Raw genomic sequence first — 17,659 nt, 5'->3', positions numbered from 1 at the left:
CTGGTTATGAACTGTAGATTAAAACTGAAGAAACTGCAAAAAGGTGGGAATTTAAGGAGATGGGACCTGGATAAACTGAAAGAACCAGAGGTTGTAGAGAGTTTCAGAGAGAGCATTAGGGAACAGCTGACAAGAACAGGGGAAAGAAACACAGTAGAATAAGAGTGGGCAGCTTTGAGAGATGACATAGTGAATGCAGCAGAGGATCAAGTAAGTAAAAAGTCGAGGGCTAGTAGAAATCCTTGGGTAACAGAAGAGAGATTGAATTTAACTGGTGAAAGGAGAAAATATAAAAATGAAGCAGGCAAAAAGGACTACAAACTTCTCAAAAATGAGATCTGCAGGAAGTGCAATTTGACTAAGCAGCGTTGACCAGAGGATAAATATAAGGATGTAGAGGCATTTATCACTAGGGGTAAGATACATAGATACTGCCTACAGGAAAATTATAGACACCTTTGGAGAAAAGAGAGCCACTTGTATGAATATCAAGAGCTCAGATGGAAAACCAGTTCTAAGGAAAGAAGGGAAAGCAGAAAGGTGGAAGAAGTATATAGAGCGTCTATACAAGTGTGATGTTCTTGAGCACTATATTATGGAAATGGAAGAGAACTTAGGTGAAGATGAAATGGCAGAAGAATTTCAAGAATTTGACAGAGCACTGGAAGACCTAAGCTGAAACAAGGCCCTGGGAATAGACAACATTCCATTAGAACTATTGACAGGCTTGAGAGAGCCAGCCCTTACAAAACTCTACCATCTGGTTAGCAAGATGTACGAGACAGGTGAAATACCCTCCGACTTAAAGAAGAATATATTATTAATTCCAATCCCAAAACCTGAAAATTACCAAACTTTCAGATTAATAAGACACGGCTGCAAAATACTGACATGAATTCTTTACAGACGAATGGAGAAACTGGTAGAAGCCGACCTCGGGGAAGATCCGTTTGGATTCCATAGAAATGTTGGGACATGTGAGGTAATACTGACCCTACGACTTATCTTAGAAGAAAGATTAAGGAAAGACAAACCTACGGTTCCAGCATTTATAGACTTACATAAAGCTTTTGAAAATGTTGACTGGAATACTCTCTTTCAAATTCTGAAAGTGGCAGGAGTCAAATACAGGGAGTAAAAGGTTATTCACAATTTGTACAGAAACCAGATGACAGTTATAAGAGTCAAGGGGTATGAAAGAGAAGCAGTGGTTGGGAAGGGAATGAGACAGGGTTGTAGCCTATCCCCAATGTTATTCAACCTATATATTAAACAAGCAGTACAGGAAACAAAAGAAAAATTCGGAGTAGGAATTAAAATCCATGGAGAAGAAATAAAAACTTTGAGGTTTGCTGGTGACACAATAATTCTGTCAGAGACAGCAAAGGACCTGGAAGAGCAGCTGAACCGAACAGACAGTGTCTTGAAAGAAGGGTATAAGATGAACATCAACAAAAGCAAAACGAGGATAATGGAATGTAGTCAAATTAAATCGGGTGATGCTGAGGGTATTACATTAGGAAATGACACATTTAAAGTAGTAGATGAGTTTTGCTATTTGGGGAGCAAAATAACTGATGATGGTCGAAGTAGAGAGGATATAAAATGTAGACTAGCAACAACAAGGAAATCGTTTCTAAAGAAGAAAAATTTGCTGACATCGAGTATAGATTTAAGTGTCAGGAAGTCATTTCTCAAAGTATTTGTATGGAGTGTAGCCATGTATGGAAGTTAAACATGGTCGATAAATAGTTTAGACAAGAAGTGAATAGAAGCTTTTGAAATGTGGTGCTAAAGAAGAATGCTGAAGATTGGTAGATCACATAAGTAATGAGGTGGTACTGAATAGAATTGGGGAGAGGAGAAATTTGTGGCACAACTTGACTAGAAGAAGGGATCGGTTTGTAGGACATGTTCTGAGGCATCAAGGGATCACCAATATAGTACTGGAGGGCAGTGTGGCGGGTAAAAATCATAGAGGGAGACCAAGAGATGAATACACTAAGCAGATTCAGAAGGATGTAGGTTACAGTAGGTACTGGGAGATGATGAAGCTTGCACAGGATAGAGCAGCATGGAGATCTGCATCAAACCAGTCTCTGGACTGAAGACCACAACCACCACAACAACAACAACAACAACAACACAAACAAAAACGAATATCAACACTACAACTCTTCTGATTGTCACTACTGGAATCATTTTCTACATGTAGACCTTTCTATGTATTCTTGGACGTTTCCCAATGTCATCTACCAACCTTCCATTGGGTAACTGATCTGATCTTTTATACCTCAAAAGAATTTCTTTGGTTCATCCATTTCAATTTGCCTGGCTACATGTAACGCCCACCTCAATTTTGTTTTCATTATGGCCATATGTTTTCTGATACACTGTTTTTCTGTGTGTTCTAGAATTCCTAACATATGTCTTTAATTGCTGCAACTTCAAGTTTTTAAATGGTTTTTGCATTAAAAAATCTACTGTATTTACCCACATACAAGACAACTCTGAATATAGGATGACATCTTTTTTCAAAAGGCTTCTCAATAAAAATATATTTTTAACATACTCCGATCAATCAAAATTACAAACTGTTGGTGCATTAATCCACAGAACATTTTCTTTTTTGTCTCCCTACATTCTTCACTTACTAACCCTGTCGTCTGTGGTATCACTATCTGTAATTATCATTATCATTCTAATAGCACAGCCATGAAATTTATATCTTCATTCCCTCAAGTAATTGTTGTTGTTGTTGTTGTTGTTGGTGGTGGTGGTGGTGGTGGTGGCGGTGGTTTAAAAGAGGGGGGAAGGGACCAAACTAAGACGTTATCAGTTCTTTGTTCCTAATAAAACAATATCCTAAGTGTGAGAATAAAACAAACAAGACATATAACACAAAACAGAAAGAAAGGAAAAACCACAAGTATGAAGGAAAAGCAACAAACCCTAAAGGGAACGAAAGAGGACAAGAAAACAACAGAGGTGCTAGAAACAGAAGAGAGTGAAACAAGAAAGCAGATTATAGCGGCTGGGTGACCACGAGAAGAAAAAGGAGAAGACAGCCACTCTGCAACAAATTAAAACTTCAACCCTAAAAGCACTAGGGTGGAGGACACAAAGAAACAAAGGACATGTGCTAAAACCTTCATAGAAGTATAAAATCCACTCTCACGGATAAAACTTAAAACTAAAGCTGCTGCTGAGACATCATCACCCAACACTGAAGGTAGGGAGCTGAGGAAGTTAAAAGTCCGCCGTAGAGCAGCTGAAGTGGGCAGTCCAGCAAGAGGTGGACGACTGTCATTTGGGAGTCAGAGCGACACAGAGGTGGGTCCTCGCGATGGAGTAGGTGACCATGCATTAGCCATGTATGGCCAACGTGGAGCCAGCAGAGGACAACTGATTCCTTGCGAGAGAACCACATGGAAAACTTCCGCACATTCATCGTCTCCTTAATGATACGCAGCTTGTTGTGCGTACTGTTATGCCATTCCGTCTCCCAAAGCCTGAAAACCCTGCAGCGTAAGACAGAACGCAGATCAGCTTCGGAGATGCCCATCTCCAGAAGCGGTTTCCACGTCGTCTGTTTGGCCAGTCTGTCGGCAAGTTTATTGCCTGGGATTCCGACATGTCCAGGGTCCACACAAACACCACTGAACGACGGGACCATTCCAGAGCATAGATGGACTCCTGGAAGGATGCTACCAGAGGATGGCAAGGGTAACACTAGTCGATAGCTTGTAGGCTGCTCAATGAGTCAGTACATAGCAGAAATGACGCGCCAGGGCATGAGCGGATGTGCTCAAGAGCATGAGATACGGCTTCCAGCTCTTCAGTGAAAACACTGCAGCCATCTGGCAACGAGTGCTGTTCAATATGTCCTCTATGAAAATATGCAAAGCCTACGTAACCATCAGCCACCGAGCTGTTGGTGTAAACCACTGATGGCCCTGGTACACATCTAGAATCGAGAGGAAGTGATATCGGAGAGCCACAGAGTTAATGGAGTCCTTAAGGTGATGTGAAAGGTCCAGACAAAGCTGCGGCCAAGGCATACACCATGGAGGCATACATGATCAGACCACAAGTAGAGGTGGTAAAGGGTAGGACTCCAGTTCAGAAGAAAGGACTGCACCCGAACCGCAATCGTTAGCCCCAACCTGGGCCGCCGATGGGGGAGATGGACTGCTGCGGGTGGAAAAAGGAAATGGTAATTCGGATGCTCAGAAGAACTAGGAATATATGCAACGTAAATGGCGAGCAGTTGTGCACGTCTGATCTGCAATGGAGGGACCCGAGTCTCCACCAGTACGCTGGCCACCGGACTCGTCCTAAAAGTTCCTGTCACTAGCTGAACCCCGCAGTGGTGCACAGGGTCGAGTAAATGCAATGTTGAGGGTGCTGCCGAACTATAAACCACACTCCCATAGTCAATTCAGGGTTGAACAAGGGCTCTGTAGAGCCGCAGCAGCGTAGTGCGATCTGCACCCCAATTGGTGCTGCTCAGGCAATGGAGGGCATTGAGGTGCTTCTGCTTAAGCTAATTAAGATGAAGAAGCCAAATCAATGAGCATCAAAAACCAGCCCTAAGAATCAATATGTATCCACTACAGTGAGCGGATCATCATTAAGGTAAAGTTCTGGGTCCAGATGAACGGTACGACGCGGACAGAAGTGCATGACACATGAGTTTGCGGCTCAAAACTGGAAGCCGTGGGCTGCAGAAATCATCTGCATACAGAGAAGGTGAGACGGAGGGCCAGACAGCTGCTGCTAGACCATTAATGACCGCGAAAAATAGACAACACAGAGCCCTGCAGGACTCCATTCACCTGGGTATGGATGGAACTATGGTAGGCACGAACTTGGACACGGAAAGTATGGAGTGATGGGAAGTTTTGGATAAAAATCGGGAGTGGGCCCCAGAGACCCCACTCATACAATGTGGCAAGGAAATGGCATCGTCAGGTCATTTCGTATGCTTTATGTAAGTAAAAAAGACGGCAACCAGGTGTCGCGTCTGGAAAAGGCTGTTCGGATGGCAGACTCAAGGGACACAATGTTATCAGTGGTAGAGTGACCCTGGCAGAAGCCGCCCTGACAGAGCCAGTAGGCCACGTGACTCCATGACCCAACGCAACCGCCGACATACCATACGTTCCAGCAGCTTACAAAGAACGTTGGTGAGGCTGATGGGCCGATAGCTGTCCACATCAAGCGGGTTTTTACCAAGTTTGAGCACTGGAACAATGGTGTTCTCCCACCACTGTCATGGAAATGGTACCATCGCACCAGATCCGGTTGAAGATAACGAGGAGATGTCGCTTTTAGTGAGATGAGAGATGTTTAATCATCTGGCTGTGGATCCGATCAGGCCCAGGAGCTGTGTCAGGGCAATGTGCAAGGGCACTGAGGAGCTCCCACTATGTAAATGGGGCGTTATAGGATTCACTGTAGAGTGTAGTGAATGAGAGGACGTTCCCTTCCAGCTGCCGTTTGAGAGTGCAAAAGCTGGGAGGTAATTCTCCGACGCAGAGGCTCGCGCAAAGTGCTCGGCAATCACGTTTGCGCCGGTAGATAACACGCCATTTATGGTAACACCAGAACACCTTTGGTGTCAGGTACCTGAAAACACGTTTAACTTGGGATGGCAACGTATGGCACCCAATGGTCGAGACTTATCTTTCCCAACACTCTTGCTTGCGTCGTTTGATAAGTTCGCGAACGCAGGCACGGAGCCATTTAAGGGCTGTGAGGTGGTCCAGGGAAGGGTGCTGCTTATGCCACGGCAGAGCTCGCCGACGCTCCATAATTCCTTCAGCAACTTCCGGAGACAACCAAGAGACTGCCTTTTGCCGGGGACACCCTAAAGAGCGAGGGATCTCATTTTCAGCCACAAGAACAATTGCCGTAGTCACCTGCTCAACCATCACATCGATGTTACTGTGTGGGAGAGATTCAATGGTAACAGCAGAGGTGAAAGTTTCCCAGTCCGCCTTGTTTAAAGCCCATCCCATCTGGGCAGACGTCCATGGGCCTGACACTGGGGTAGTGACAGGAAGATGGGGAAGTGGTCACTACCACACAGGTTGTCATGTGCTCCCCAGTGGATAGATGGGAAAGTCCTGGGCTGCAAACTGATTTATCATTGGCCGAGTAAATACCATGGGCCACACTGAAATGTGTGGCAAACCCAGTATTTAAGAGAGAGAGGTCGAACTGAGACGGTAAAGTTTCGACATCTCTGCCTCAACCAGTAAGCAAAGTGCCACCCCACAAGGGTTATGTGCGTTAAAATCTCTCAAAAGTAGGAAAGGTTTAGGGAGTTGATCAATCAGTGCAGCTAATACATTCAGGGGTACTGCACCATCTGGAGGAAGATATACATTGCAGACAGTTATTTTCTACAGCCACAGCTTCAAGAGGGGTTTGAAGGGGCACAGTGCCACAACAGACTGAGCTTAGGACATAAACACAAACTCCACCTGACACTCAATTATAGTCGCTACGGTTCCTGTAATGTCCCTTATAGCCACAGAGGGCAGGGGTCCGCATTGCCAGGAACCAGGTTTCCTGGAGGGCAAAGCAGATAGCAGGTGTAAAGCATAACAGCTGCCGTAGCTCAGCCAGATGATGGAAAAACCTGCCGCAATTCCACTGGAGAATGATGCGATCGTGAGACTTTGAAGACATGGAACATTCAATTACGTAGGTTACGCCTCAAGAGTCACCTGCTGCCACAGACTTATTGCCTGAGCAGTCTATATCCATTGTGTCTGAGGGCCTGGCGAGATCTAGGTCCTCAGCGGACGCCAAAATTTCCACCCCATCCTCACATGCAGAGCTTGTACGTAGCAGTGGTGTGGCTGCCACTGCAATCTCCTTGGTCTTAGGGGTTTTCTTTTTGGATTTCTCTCATTGCTCCTTGGGTTTCCATGGCTGGGAGGACTTCACTGGCCCAGTCTCCGGGACTGAGGATGAGTGTGAAGCCCTACAACCAGCTGCTTTTGGGCTCTTCAGCCACTGGCAGGTGTCATTTTTCCCACTAGCAGAAATCTGGGAAGGGAGTGACCCAAGGGACCCCTTCCTAGCAAGAGAAGCCCAAGAAGACTAACACTTCTCCGGCTTAAAAGTGGAGACGGACATATGTGATGGTTGGGGAGCGTTGTTCCCGAAGTAGGTGGTGCAGGAGCAACAGGAATGGAAATGCCGCCCACCATCAAGGGGGCAGGTGTAGCCTTCCAGCTCAGAGAGGTGACTGGGGTTGGCGAAGCTGATGGTGCCAGAACTGTTGTAGCGGCAGCGTAAGAGGTCATATCCACAGGAATGCAAGCGTTCAAATTTTCTCTTAGCCTCAGTGTATGTCAGTCGATCCAGCGTCTTGTACTCCATGATTTTCCTTTCTTTCTGGAGAATCCTCCCATCTGGCGAGCAAGGCGAATGATGCTCTTCGCAGCTGACACAGATAGGAGGCAGGGCACATTGAGTATTGGGATGTAATGGGGGTCCACAATCTCGACTGGAAGTACAGCGGGAAGACATATGGCCGAACTTCCAGCACTTAAAGCACCGCATCGGGGGAGGGATATAGGGCTTTACATCACACCGGTAGACCATCACCTTGACTTTCTCGGGCAATGTATCACCCTCGAAGGCCAAGATGAAGGCACCGGTGGCAACCTGATTATCCCTCAGACCCCGGTGGACACGCCGGATGAAATGTACACCTTGCTGCTCTAAATTGGCATGCAGCTCATTGTCTCAGACTGCAAAAGAAGGTCCATGTGAAATATAATACCCTGGACCATATTTAAGTTCTTATGGGGTGTGATGGTTACAGAAATATCTCCCAGCTTGTCACAAGCGATTAACACCCATGACTGGGCAGAGGGTGCTGTTTTGATCAAGACTGACCCAGATATTGCGGACAAGCCCTCCACCTCCCCGAACTTGTCCTCTAAATGCTCAACAAAAAACTGAGGCTTCGTTGTCATGAAAGATTCCCCATCAGCTCTTCAACATACAAGGTACTGGGGCAAATAAGATCCGCTGCCATCCTTAGCCTGACATTCCTCCTATGGTGTGGCCAGGGAGGGCAACGATTTGGGGCTGTACTTCTGTGCATTGAATTGAGCTTGTTAACATTTAGAGACTGCTGGTGTTTCACCATCAGCAAGAGATGATGGACTACACTTCATCACGTGTCATCCACCCTGATGCCACCTACTTTGACCAGGGGCCCTCCCCACAGGCACCACCCAGCCGCAGCAAAGGCCACCTAGCAGGATGCCATTGCCAGGAGTCCCAATGTCCCAGTAGGATGGGCATCTACCCCTTGGCATACATGGGGAGTTAAAGGTGCAGGCATCAGCAGAGCAATCCCTGTGTGGTAAGGGGGCTACAACCAACAGGGTACATAGTGGCCCCACCACAACGGACTGGCTACCATGCTGGATATCAGGTGCAAAGAAGTCCATGGTCATCGTCGACGCAGAAAGCGACACTGCATAGACGTTGGTGGGAAACGCACCCAGGAAGGTGTCCCAAGAGATGGAGAATGGGCGGGACTGAAAGGCGGCGACGAGAAAGCGGGCTAAAGGTCTCAATGCACGATGGCCACAATGCACCGTGTAAGGTGCCCTTCCCCAATTGGCTCGCTCTTCGGGAAAATTTTGAAGAATGGAGATCAAGCCCTACAGGGGACCATCACATGAGGTCGAAACGTGAGAGATTCCTTTTAGTCACCTCTTATGACAGGCAGGAATACCTCGGGTATATTCTAATTCCCGGACCAACAGGGGGAACAAGTATTTGGCTGTTTCTTTCAGTTACATTAAGATTTCTGAGGCTGTAATTACCATGGGACCTGAGAACACAGCTGATTTTATCCGAGTACACATCGTATTTTGCTTCTGTCCTGACGTGAAGGAGTTACAATCTCTCTTGCTTCCAAACTTATCGTCCGTCTGCTGATCTCTCATAGGCTGCATAGAACTAGCAGCTGACGTATCCTCTTCCATTCCCATCACATGTAACAGTGAGTGTTGACAACATTGCAGCTCGAAACACCTAAGTACACCACTGGCTCCTAAACAGACTTTCACTGTCTCTGCAGAAATTAATATTATTGTTTAGTATTTGTCCAATTTTGAAGTCAGTTCAATTCCGGCTACAAATGGATTCAGGCAAACTCCAATTTAAATGTGGTAGGTGTTCCCAAAAAGCCAAAGTATTTGGCATAGATTCTCTTGGTTGGCATACTGCCCACTCACTACTATCCACCATAACTCATCTTGTTCTCACTCAAGCTAGTATCACTGTCCCCCTCCAACACTTCCGTAGCACTTCACCTGAACAAGTGTGAGCTAGTATCACTGTCCCCCTCCAACACTTCCGTAGCACTTCACCTGAACAAGTGTGAACACAGACTGCAAGATCTTCTAGGATGCATGTCATACATAACGACAGCAAAACAACGATGTCATGTCAGCGAGCCACAATTGTTTGCGATAGGTTTGAAGAACATTCTGGACAATGGTACATTCCATGGCACGATGGTTCAAATCTCACTCTGACATTCTTTTTTTGATGAATTTGGAATTACCATGACTTTTAAATGTATAATTCATTAAATTTATGCTAATTAAGATGCATCTAATCATCATTCTGTTTTAATTACACACTGCACACACCATTCCAGTTTTCATTGCAAATATAAATGCTTAATTATAGATTTTTATGGAAGGTAGTTAATAGAAGTTCTTTAAACCACGAAGACAACTTCAATTTTTACGAAAAAATGTGAAAAATTGAACAGTCTTTGTGGCAAGGATTGTAGAAACGTAGAAAACAATTTTCACAGCATCAAGCACACCACACAAATGCTTCATTTTTACAGTTGCCACCTCACCACATCACTATGAACACAATTGAACTAGAGCCAAATTAAGTGATTTGTTGCAAGAAATAACAAGACATTTAAGGTACCAGATGTAATGGGACTAATGCATGAAGCTTTGTCCCCTGTCATCATTGAACACTGGCGGCATACAGAACAACACATCAAAAGAAGAGGAGAAAATGTGGCACTTAGATGGCTTCATGGCTTTTGTTGATGGTCAACTCGTTACACTGTAGTAGATGACAGCTGCAGTGCTGAAATTTGCAGTATAACGTCACTTATCTGTCCCCTATGGGACCAGGAGCATGGTCAGAACACAAAAAAGGTTGGGTTATCAGAACACTTTTAATGATCCATAACATAACAATGCAGTATCTTGGGACTGTGGTTAATGTTACTACAGACCAATAATTATTCTATATTTGTCAAGTTCTGCACCCGTTACAGATTCACTTTGTGCAGCAAGAATTCTTGTGGGAAAGCATTTTGTAGTTTAAACCAGACTCATCAATATTGCACACTTTATCAAAATTAAACTCAACCAGTTTCCAAAATTCAGAATGAATTCAATGGCAGCTGTTTCGGCAGCAGATAACTTCCCACCAGAAATCACAAAGTCAGTGCCTTTTCTTTTATGAACGGTCCAGAAATTAAGTCTCTTTTCTTCTCACCTGCTTGAACCACACCCACAAAGCACTGTCTAGAATTTCACTTTTAGATTTCTTGAAAGTCTTGCATATTTTCAGTCCTTTCTCATTGTCAGTCATGACTGTACGACCTTCAAGAGTTTTCCTACTTTCCCCGCTCCAGTCTTTAACAGCTGTTATGCCAATCCCTCCCTCAGTTGCAATTTGCAATGGTTTTGGAGTGAATCGTTTTTATCTAACCTTTCAATTACTTTCAGTTTCTTCGCTAAAGTCAGCACCATATGTTTATGGTAAGTTGATGCCGTAATATAGTTTTACTCATTTTAGTGAAAGACTAACACTGTCACTAATTTACACAACCAATGTGTACACAATAACATTTAGTGGCAAAGTTGGAAACAAATTATTTCACACTAAAACTGATGGACCTACTGCTCCAACCAGACCATCCAAGAGCTTTAGCGAGGTTCTACTGTATTTCTCGGATTGGATATGAAAAGTTCAGAGGTTACCAAATGGATGACTGTAATTAATTTCAGTGGCTTCAATATTTAACTGTACAATAAAATCCCTGGAATAGGCTTTTGCATCACGCATAGCTCGCTCAGAAGAATTGCTTAGGAATTTTCATTACTCTTGCTTTTAATTGCCATATTATGTTATCTGAGAACGAAAGCATATAATGCCTTCTGTCTGGTCACCTAAGAAGCGTGTGGTATTGTTGGAATTTTAGCAAATATTATTTCGTTCTCTTCATGCTCGTCTCTTTTCACATCTTAACTGAAACTGCTCACATCACTGGCTGGCTAGGGCTGTCCAAGTTAAATGCACTGGTAAGCAGTTGCCCCATATTATCCCTCAATCAATGTGAGTGTAACACAAAGCATAAAATGTATGTTTATTATCTTACTTAACTGTGCTCGAGTCAGCATGGCTTCGGCTCCACATGAAATGAAATCCAATGAGATTCCTGCAAGAGTGTAACAATACACAGTGTAACGCTTACATCACGTTTATTCTGATGATGAACACAGTATAGTGCATATTTTCTCATATATCCCTTGCACTAGTAGCAGGTGAGTCAAATGTCACTTGATTGTTCGCATAACACTGATAATAACCAAATCTTCACCTGTAAATGTAAGAGAACCTTTATATACTCTATTACACAATGTAAAAATGCTAACCCCAGCAGCAACATTTTAATTTATTAATGTAAGACAACCCCGTATTTTTTTTAATGATGAATTTGGGAAAAAACTTGTCTTATAATCAGGTATATATGGTATGCCCCACTACCATTTTTACTTTTCTGTTCCTTCTTTACCAGTTCGTTCAGATTTCATTTCCTAAATACACAGATATTCAAAATAAATATTGTGATTACAGACAACTATAGCTATTTAATGCATAATTATGTACTGATAAGAATTATGGAGAATGTAAAAGGAAGTTCAAAATTTGAATCATTGTGCAAAAGTAGTGAATCAAAAGCTGGCATTTGCGTGGTGACACGTAAGTGAAAAGCTTTTAACAATGAGGTAGCCTTAAGCGGCAAACTTAACTGACACATTTGGATATGGATTATAAAAAGACATTCCTGTGTAATTGTACATCAGAGTGACACACAGAATATCCATGTTTCCAGCACAAAAATTTACAGTACATTTTTCTTCATCACTAGGACACATTTGAGTAATGGCTGATGCCACAGTTTGTTATGATTCCATGGATTACATGTTTCAGCAAGGTGGATCACCCCCACTTTGAGATTCACACCTTTTTTTAAATCAACATCTCCCAAAACCACTGGATCAGTCATACTGGAGATGATGACGTCGTTCTGCTCTTGGCCATCTAGTTCTCTTGACCTTCCACACACAGATTTCTTTTCATAGTTTATGTGAAAGCCCTTGTGCACGTGCCCTCTTCACCAAAAATTCCAGAGATCAAAATGCACGTTTATAATGTGCTCGTCAGTGACTCCACATAAGCTTCAGAATGTATAGCATGAAGTGAATTATTGCTTAGATGTTGTCCATCTTACCAATGGAGGTCATATAGAACACTTTTTAAACTGGAATTTCTTTCATATTGCCTCTAACTCTTACTGATGCATTCAATGGTTACAGCCATATGTAATCACTATTCATTTACAGTTGTCCTGTATAAAAACCCATCAACTTGTGCAACAACTTCAATCTTAGTTTTTACTACTTTCTTTTAAAGGTATTAGTAATTAATTATTTTAGTGAGACTGCAGTTGATTTTCAGTCCTACTGCAAAATACTTCTATAAGTATGTACCATTAGTTACTAAAATTTAGCTGCACTAGAAGCAAACATTGCTATGTCGTCATTAAAATGAAGGTGGTTCAAATATTGTCCACTAACATGTATTTCTCCTTCGTTTTTCCAGCTTGAGAATCATGGAACTTCCTCCGAGACTGCTGAGAACAGTTCTGCCAGTATAGAATCTCCTTGCCGATTCCCCCTTCCAATTCAAAATTTCTCACTATCCCGATGAAGTCTAATAGAGGCTGAAGTATTAATTAGTATTTTTCAGTATACTAACATGTTGAATAATGCCCTTTTCTCAGGGGCTGGGAGTACAGATTTTGTTGAAACTGACCTTTATCAAAAACCACAAATCCCACAAAAAGTGATAGTTTGTACTCACTGCTCCAAACTATAATCATCCATTGTGCTATGTCAATTTCTGAAGCCTGCTTATCCCTTTGATTCATGAAAATTTCATTCCCTCTATACAGTTAGTGAAAATTTTTATGAATGTCTATTACATTACTGACAGACAGCTGATAAATCGAAATTTTTGATTTTGCGTGTTCCCCTTTTCTTGTTGTAGAGAAAGTGCTGTTCCCGTTTTGAAGAATGGTTTTCTTTTGCAATTCTGTTAATAATTCTGTTAGTCCCATTTTCAAAACTGTTCCTCCAACTTTAATCATTTCAACAAACACCTCCTGGGACCTTCACTTTCTTCGTATCTTTAATGACTTTGTAAACCACATCTGGCATTACTTCCAAAACATCATTTAACTGTGTGTTTCTGATTAATCCGAGGAGCAATACAAATATTTCATTTAATGTTTTCGTGAGTTATATCTTATTTTTAAAAATCACCTATCAGCTCAGTTTAATAAATTTATGTTCCCCAATGACAGGATAAGCCCAAGTATCTGTCTAATAACGGAATTATTTAAATTCTAGTTCAGTGTTCTTTGAAAATAAGATGTCGTTCATGGAAGTTACAAGTCTTAAATTTTTAGTTTCTGCTTCAATTTTTTCATACTTTTATTGTTTATAATTGCTCTCATCAAATTTTAACTGCTGCTCTCAAGTCCTCGCATAAACTCTCACCTTTTCTTTCATAGTTGTCTCATTCCATTTGGCATTTGCTCCTTCCTGCCCCCCCCCCCCCCCCCCCCCTCTCTCTCTCTCTCTCTCTCTCTCTCTCTCTCTCTCTCTCTCTCTCTCTCTCTCTCTCTCTGTGTGTGTGTGTGTGTGTGTGTGTGTGTGTGTGTGTGTGTGTGTGTGTGCGCGCGCAAAATTATGCTGACATCAGTCTCTGCCCAGAGATACGATTGATTCTGAATTTCAGTGCCTGGAACAAACATTTGTTCATAATCCGATCACATGCAAACAGAACTCAAGTTTCCAGTCAATATCATCAATTAGCAGTGAAATGAGTCCCTGTCAATCGTAATACATTTTATCAAGAGAGTAGTTGCATCTGATTCATCATGGTGCCTAAGGCATGGGTTGATGAGAAGCCCATCCATATTTGTTCCCCATAAACTGATGCATCAAGATTGGTGTCTTATGAGTGCTGACAGCTCCATAGTGTAAACAACTAGACTGGAAGTATGATGAAATTAGCATAAAAATACACTCACCATATAAGGGCAACATAGACAATGAGGTGGTGGATGGGTGCATAGCCAAGTTCATGCTGCTATCTATGTTCTTTGTGTGTATCTAAAGCTCAACATCTCCTCCGCACAGCATTTGTTGACATTTAACCAAAATTGAACACAGAAAGAAAAATGGACAACTTGTCTGCTCAGAGTTTGGCTTTCGTAAGGTTTTCCATCCCTCTGCCACCCTTAATACATTTCTTCAGTTCCCTTTTTCTTTCCTTCTTTGTTATTTTCAGTACCCAGTGATTTAACTACAGGCTCCCAACGCTTCAGGTCTATTACATCATGTTATTTCAAGTTTTCTTTAATTTTCTCCCATCTTTACATTCCCTATTACAGCTGATACTATATTGCAATCAAAATGTCGTAACTGATGTACTGACCTTAATGAGTGGAATTCCGGAAAATAAACTGCATTTACCAACCTTTTAAGGGCACAATTATTTGAATTTAACTTTCTGAGTATCATAGGATTTGAAGAATAGGTATTTCACTAAGTAGCTTACTCACCTGAATGACCAGACCATGATGATAACTGTAAAGCAAATTGTCCATATGCTTAGAAGCCACATAATAAATGCATGCATTGCCACATAATAAGGGCATGCTTCACCCAAAGAAGTGAGACCAGAAGACAGAAACTGAATCAATATTTTGTGACCTGCTGGAAGTCTGATACACACCTTACATCACATGTAGTATAAACTTCAGAGTATGGTTCCATCAAGTTTTTGTTGATAACAGCATTCTCAAGGAGGTGAGGGATCACTACAACTTTTGTTCGTTGATCTGTTTTTCTGTTTTCTTTGTGCCATCTGGAACTCAACTGACAGATTCTGCAATATGTTGACCGATTTCCCAGTGTTGAATGACGCTTATTTGCTTTATGTTTTTCCCCTGTCATTCTTAAAAACAAGAAATGGCATGTGAGACTTAAATTTCAGATATACTAATATTTATGCTTTTCCTAATGTTAGTATTGTCTAGCTGTATAAGAAAAGTGTGATTATCTTATTCGGACAAATGTGATCTTAATTTTTTTCTCGTACTCTGAATCCTATAGCTGATGCAGAAAAAATACACTTTTGCAGTTCCATGTAGTTTTATCATTTGAGTATGTCGAAAGGTTAAGCAACTGATTTGCTAATAGTAAACTTCAACGTTATAGTTACACCCAACCATGACAAAGTGAAGACAAGTGCAATACTTCATCAAATGAATCCACTGAAATTTATTTCTTACGGTCACAGTAGGCAAGTGTACTGTAATTAAAGTTAATTCATTAAGCAAAAACACAATATAACGCCTTGATGACCACCCGGAGGAAACAAAACTATAATGGCGTTGCTTGCGTATGACAAGCGAAACTGCACCAAACTTTGCATAATGAGGCAAAAAAGTAGCTAGTAGTAAAAAAAATACAAACATTAACTGAGGTTTGCACATGAAACTTGACATTAACTTTCATCTTTTAGACAACGTAAAACAAAAAAATTGACACACTGAATATTTCTCAAGTAAAAATATGAAGTTGACTCCACAATGAAACCTCAGACCTAGTTTTGTGACCAGGCAGAAGTTCTGACGTTGCACCTGGATTCCGATAATTTTGCTTTGCCAATAACAAATGTCGTGGGGAAAAAACTTCACATAATACTTACAGACCACATACTTGCAATCTTTAAATGTTAGCATAAAAATTGCAGTAAACGCAATGCGCACACACAAATTATCACATTATGTCTAAACTCTATATGTAAACAGAGAACATTATCCACTACAAGCTTTCTCACAATATTGACAGCAGAAACAGAAATAGATGTAACTTAGGAGGAAAGCTATACAACATAAAAATAGTAACATGAAACAGTGATGTACCCACTCTAACAAGCTATTTCTTCACCTTGAGTATGCCACAAAAAGACTGAAGCAACCACGAATAATGAACTGATCTTTGAATTATCAAACATGCCATCATGCATCACGGAATAAAGGGAATGTGGCCTAATTCTCAAAAATCAGATACCTTTAGTTGTGTATTCAACTTAGAAACAAGAAAAGCACTTTGCAAGTACAGACTAACTGTGGTGTACAATCACGTAGTCTGTTCAGGGGACTGTGTCCAAGAAGTATTATACCTTCCACATGTCAAAAACCATATCAAGAGTCAGCTCACAAATGATTGTTATAAAGCTCTCTCCAATACTAACAAGTTAGCAATGATGTAATGATAATTATTGAAGCATGCGCAAAGCAAGTAAGTTTTCCATTACTCTATAGTTATTTAGTTTGTTTCTGCTGCTCGCATTACATGAACAGAGGTGCAATTACTAAAAGTAAATAGTATTAAAGTTCTCTGGTTTGATAAGTAATATGTCGCAGCACTTACTATCCGCTGTATAACTACTCCATCTGTGTAGTGTTAAATAGACAAAAGAGAATCTGTTCAAATTAGTGTGTGTTGTTATACAGCATTCCATCTTGTTTTGGAATCAAAAAAAGAGTAATGCAGAGCTCTTGTGATGTAAAGTTCACTACTACAAGAAGAGAGCAGCAACTGAATGGATCCTTAAAACTGGAATTACATCTACCTCACCTTAAAACCTTCTTGCTGGATTAAAACTATGTGCTCAACTAGGCTCTAACCAATCTTCTGTCTTAAGTCATTTCTCCACAACATCATTTCTTCAGCAATGACAGTCTTGCTTAGTATGCAAGAGAATATAAGCAACATTCCAAAACTAGGAGATAGGTACCAGCAAAAGTCAAGTTGTGAGAACAGAACACCAGTAATGCCCAAATAGCTTAGTCATTAAAAGCATTGTCCGCGAAAGGCAAGTTTCCGGGTTTGAGTACCATCTGTCATACAGTTTTAATATTCAGCAACTTTCAAAACAGTACACAATCTACTCCAGCAACAGATTCATTTTGGTAACTACCTGTTCCTTCTGTTGTAGTCTTCCAAGAGCATAATTAAAGACGATAATTTTCGTTCTATGATACACCATAAAATTTATTTGATATTGGTTAAATGTTGTCAGTTACACACACACAAAACATTTTGTTCTTTATTATAGGCAGTGTCTGATACTGATCTACCTTTCCCATTAATATAACTTTCAACACTGCAGCAATTGAAGTGGGAATATAAAAAAGAAAAAAGAAAGA

At 41.5% G+C, this 17,659-nt stretch overlaps 1 protein-coding gene across 4 annotated transcripts in view; it reads right to left on the bottom strand.

The window, feature by feature from the left end:
* Nucleotides 1-17,659, bottom strand: part of LOC124605341 — a 103,715-nt gene that overhangs the window by 37,043 nt on the left and 49,013 nt on the right. Inside the window, exon 3 of one of the 4 annotated variants that reach the window (XM_047136951.1) lies at nt 15,175-15,396. The exons of the other annotated variants lie outside the window; for them this stretch is intronic. The gene's annotated coding sequence lies outside the window, so the exon portion shown is untranslated. The remainder of the gene's footprint in view (nt 1-15,174; nt 15,397-17,659) is intronic. 4 annotated transcript variants of the gene reach the window in all.

Source organism: Schistocerca americana, chromosome 3 (genome assembly GCF_021461395.2).
Source record: "Schistocerca americana isolate TAMUIC-IGC-003095 chromosome 3, iqSchAmer2.1, whole genome shotgun sequence".
Lineage (NCBI taxonomy): Eukaryota > Metazoa > Arthropoda > Insecta > Orthoptera > Acrididae > Schistocerca > Schistocerca americana.
The sequence above is the reverse complement of the archived record's forward strand: the minus strand, read 5'-3'. Positions and strand labels throughout refer to the sequence as shown.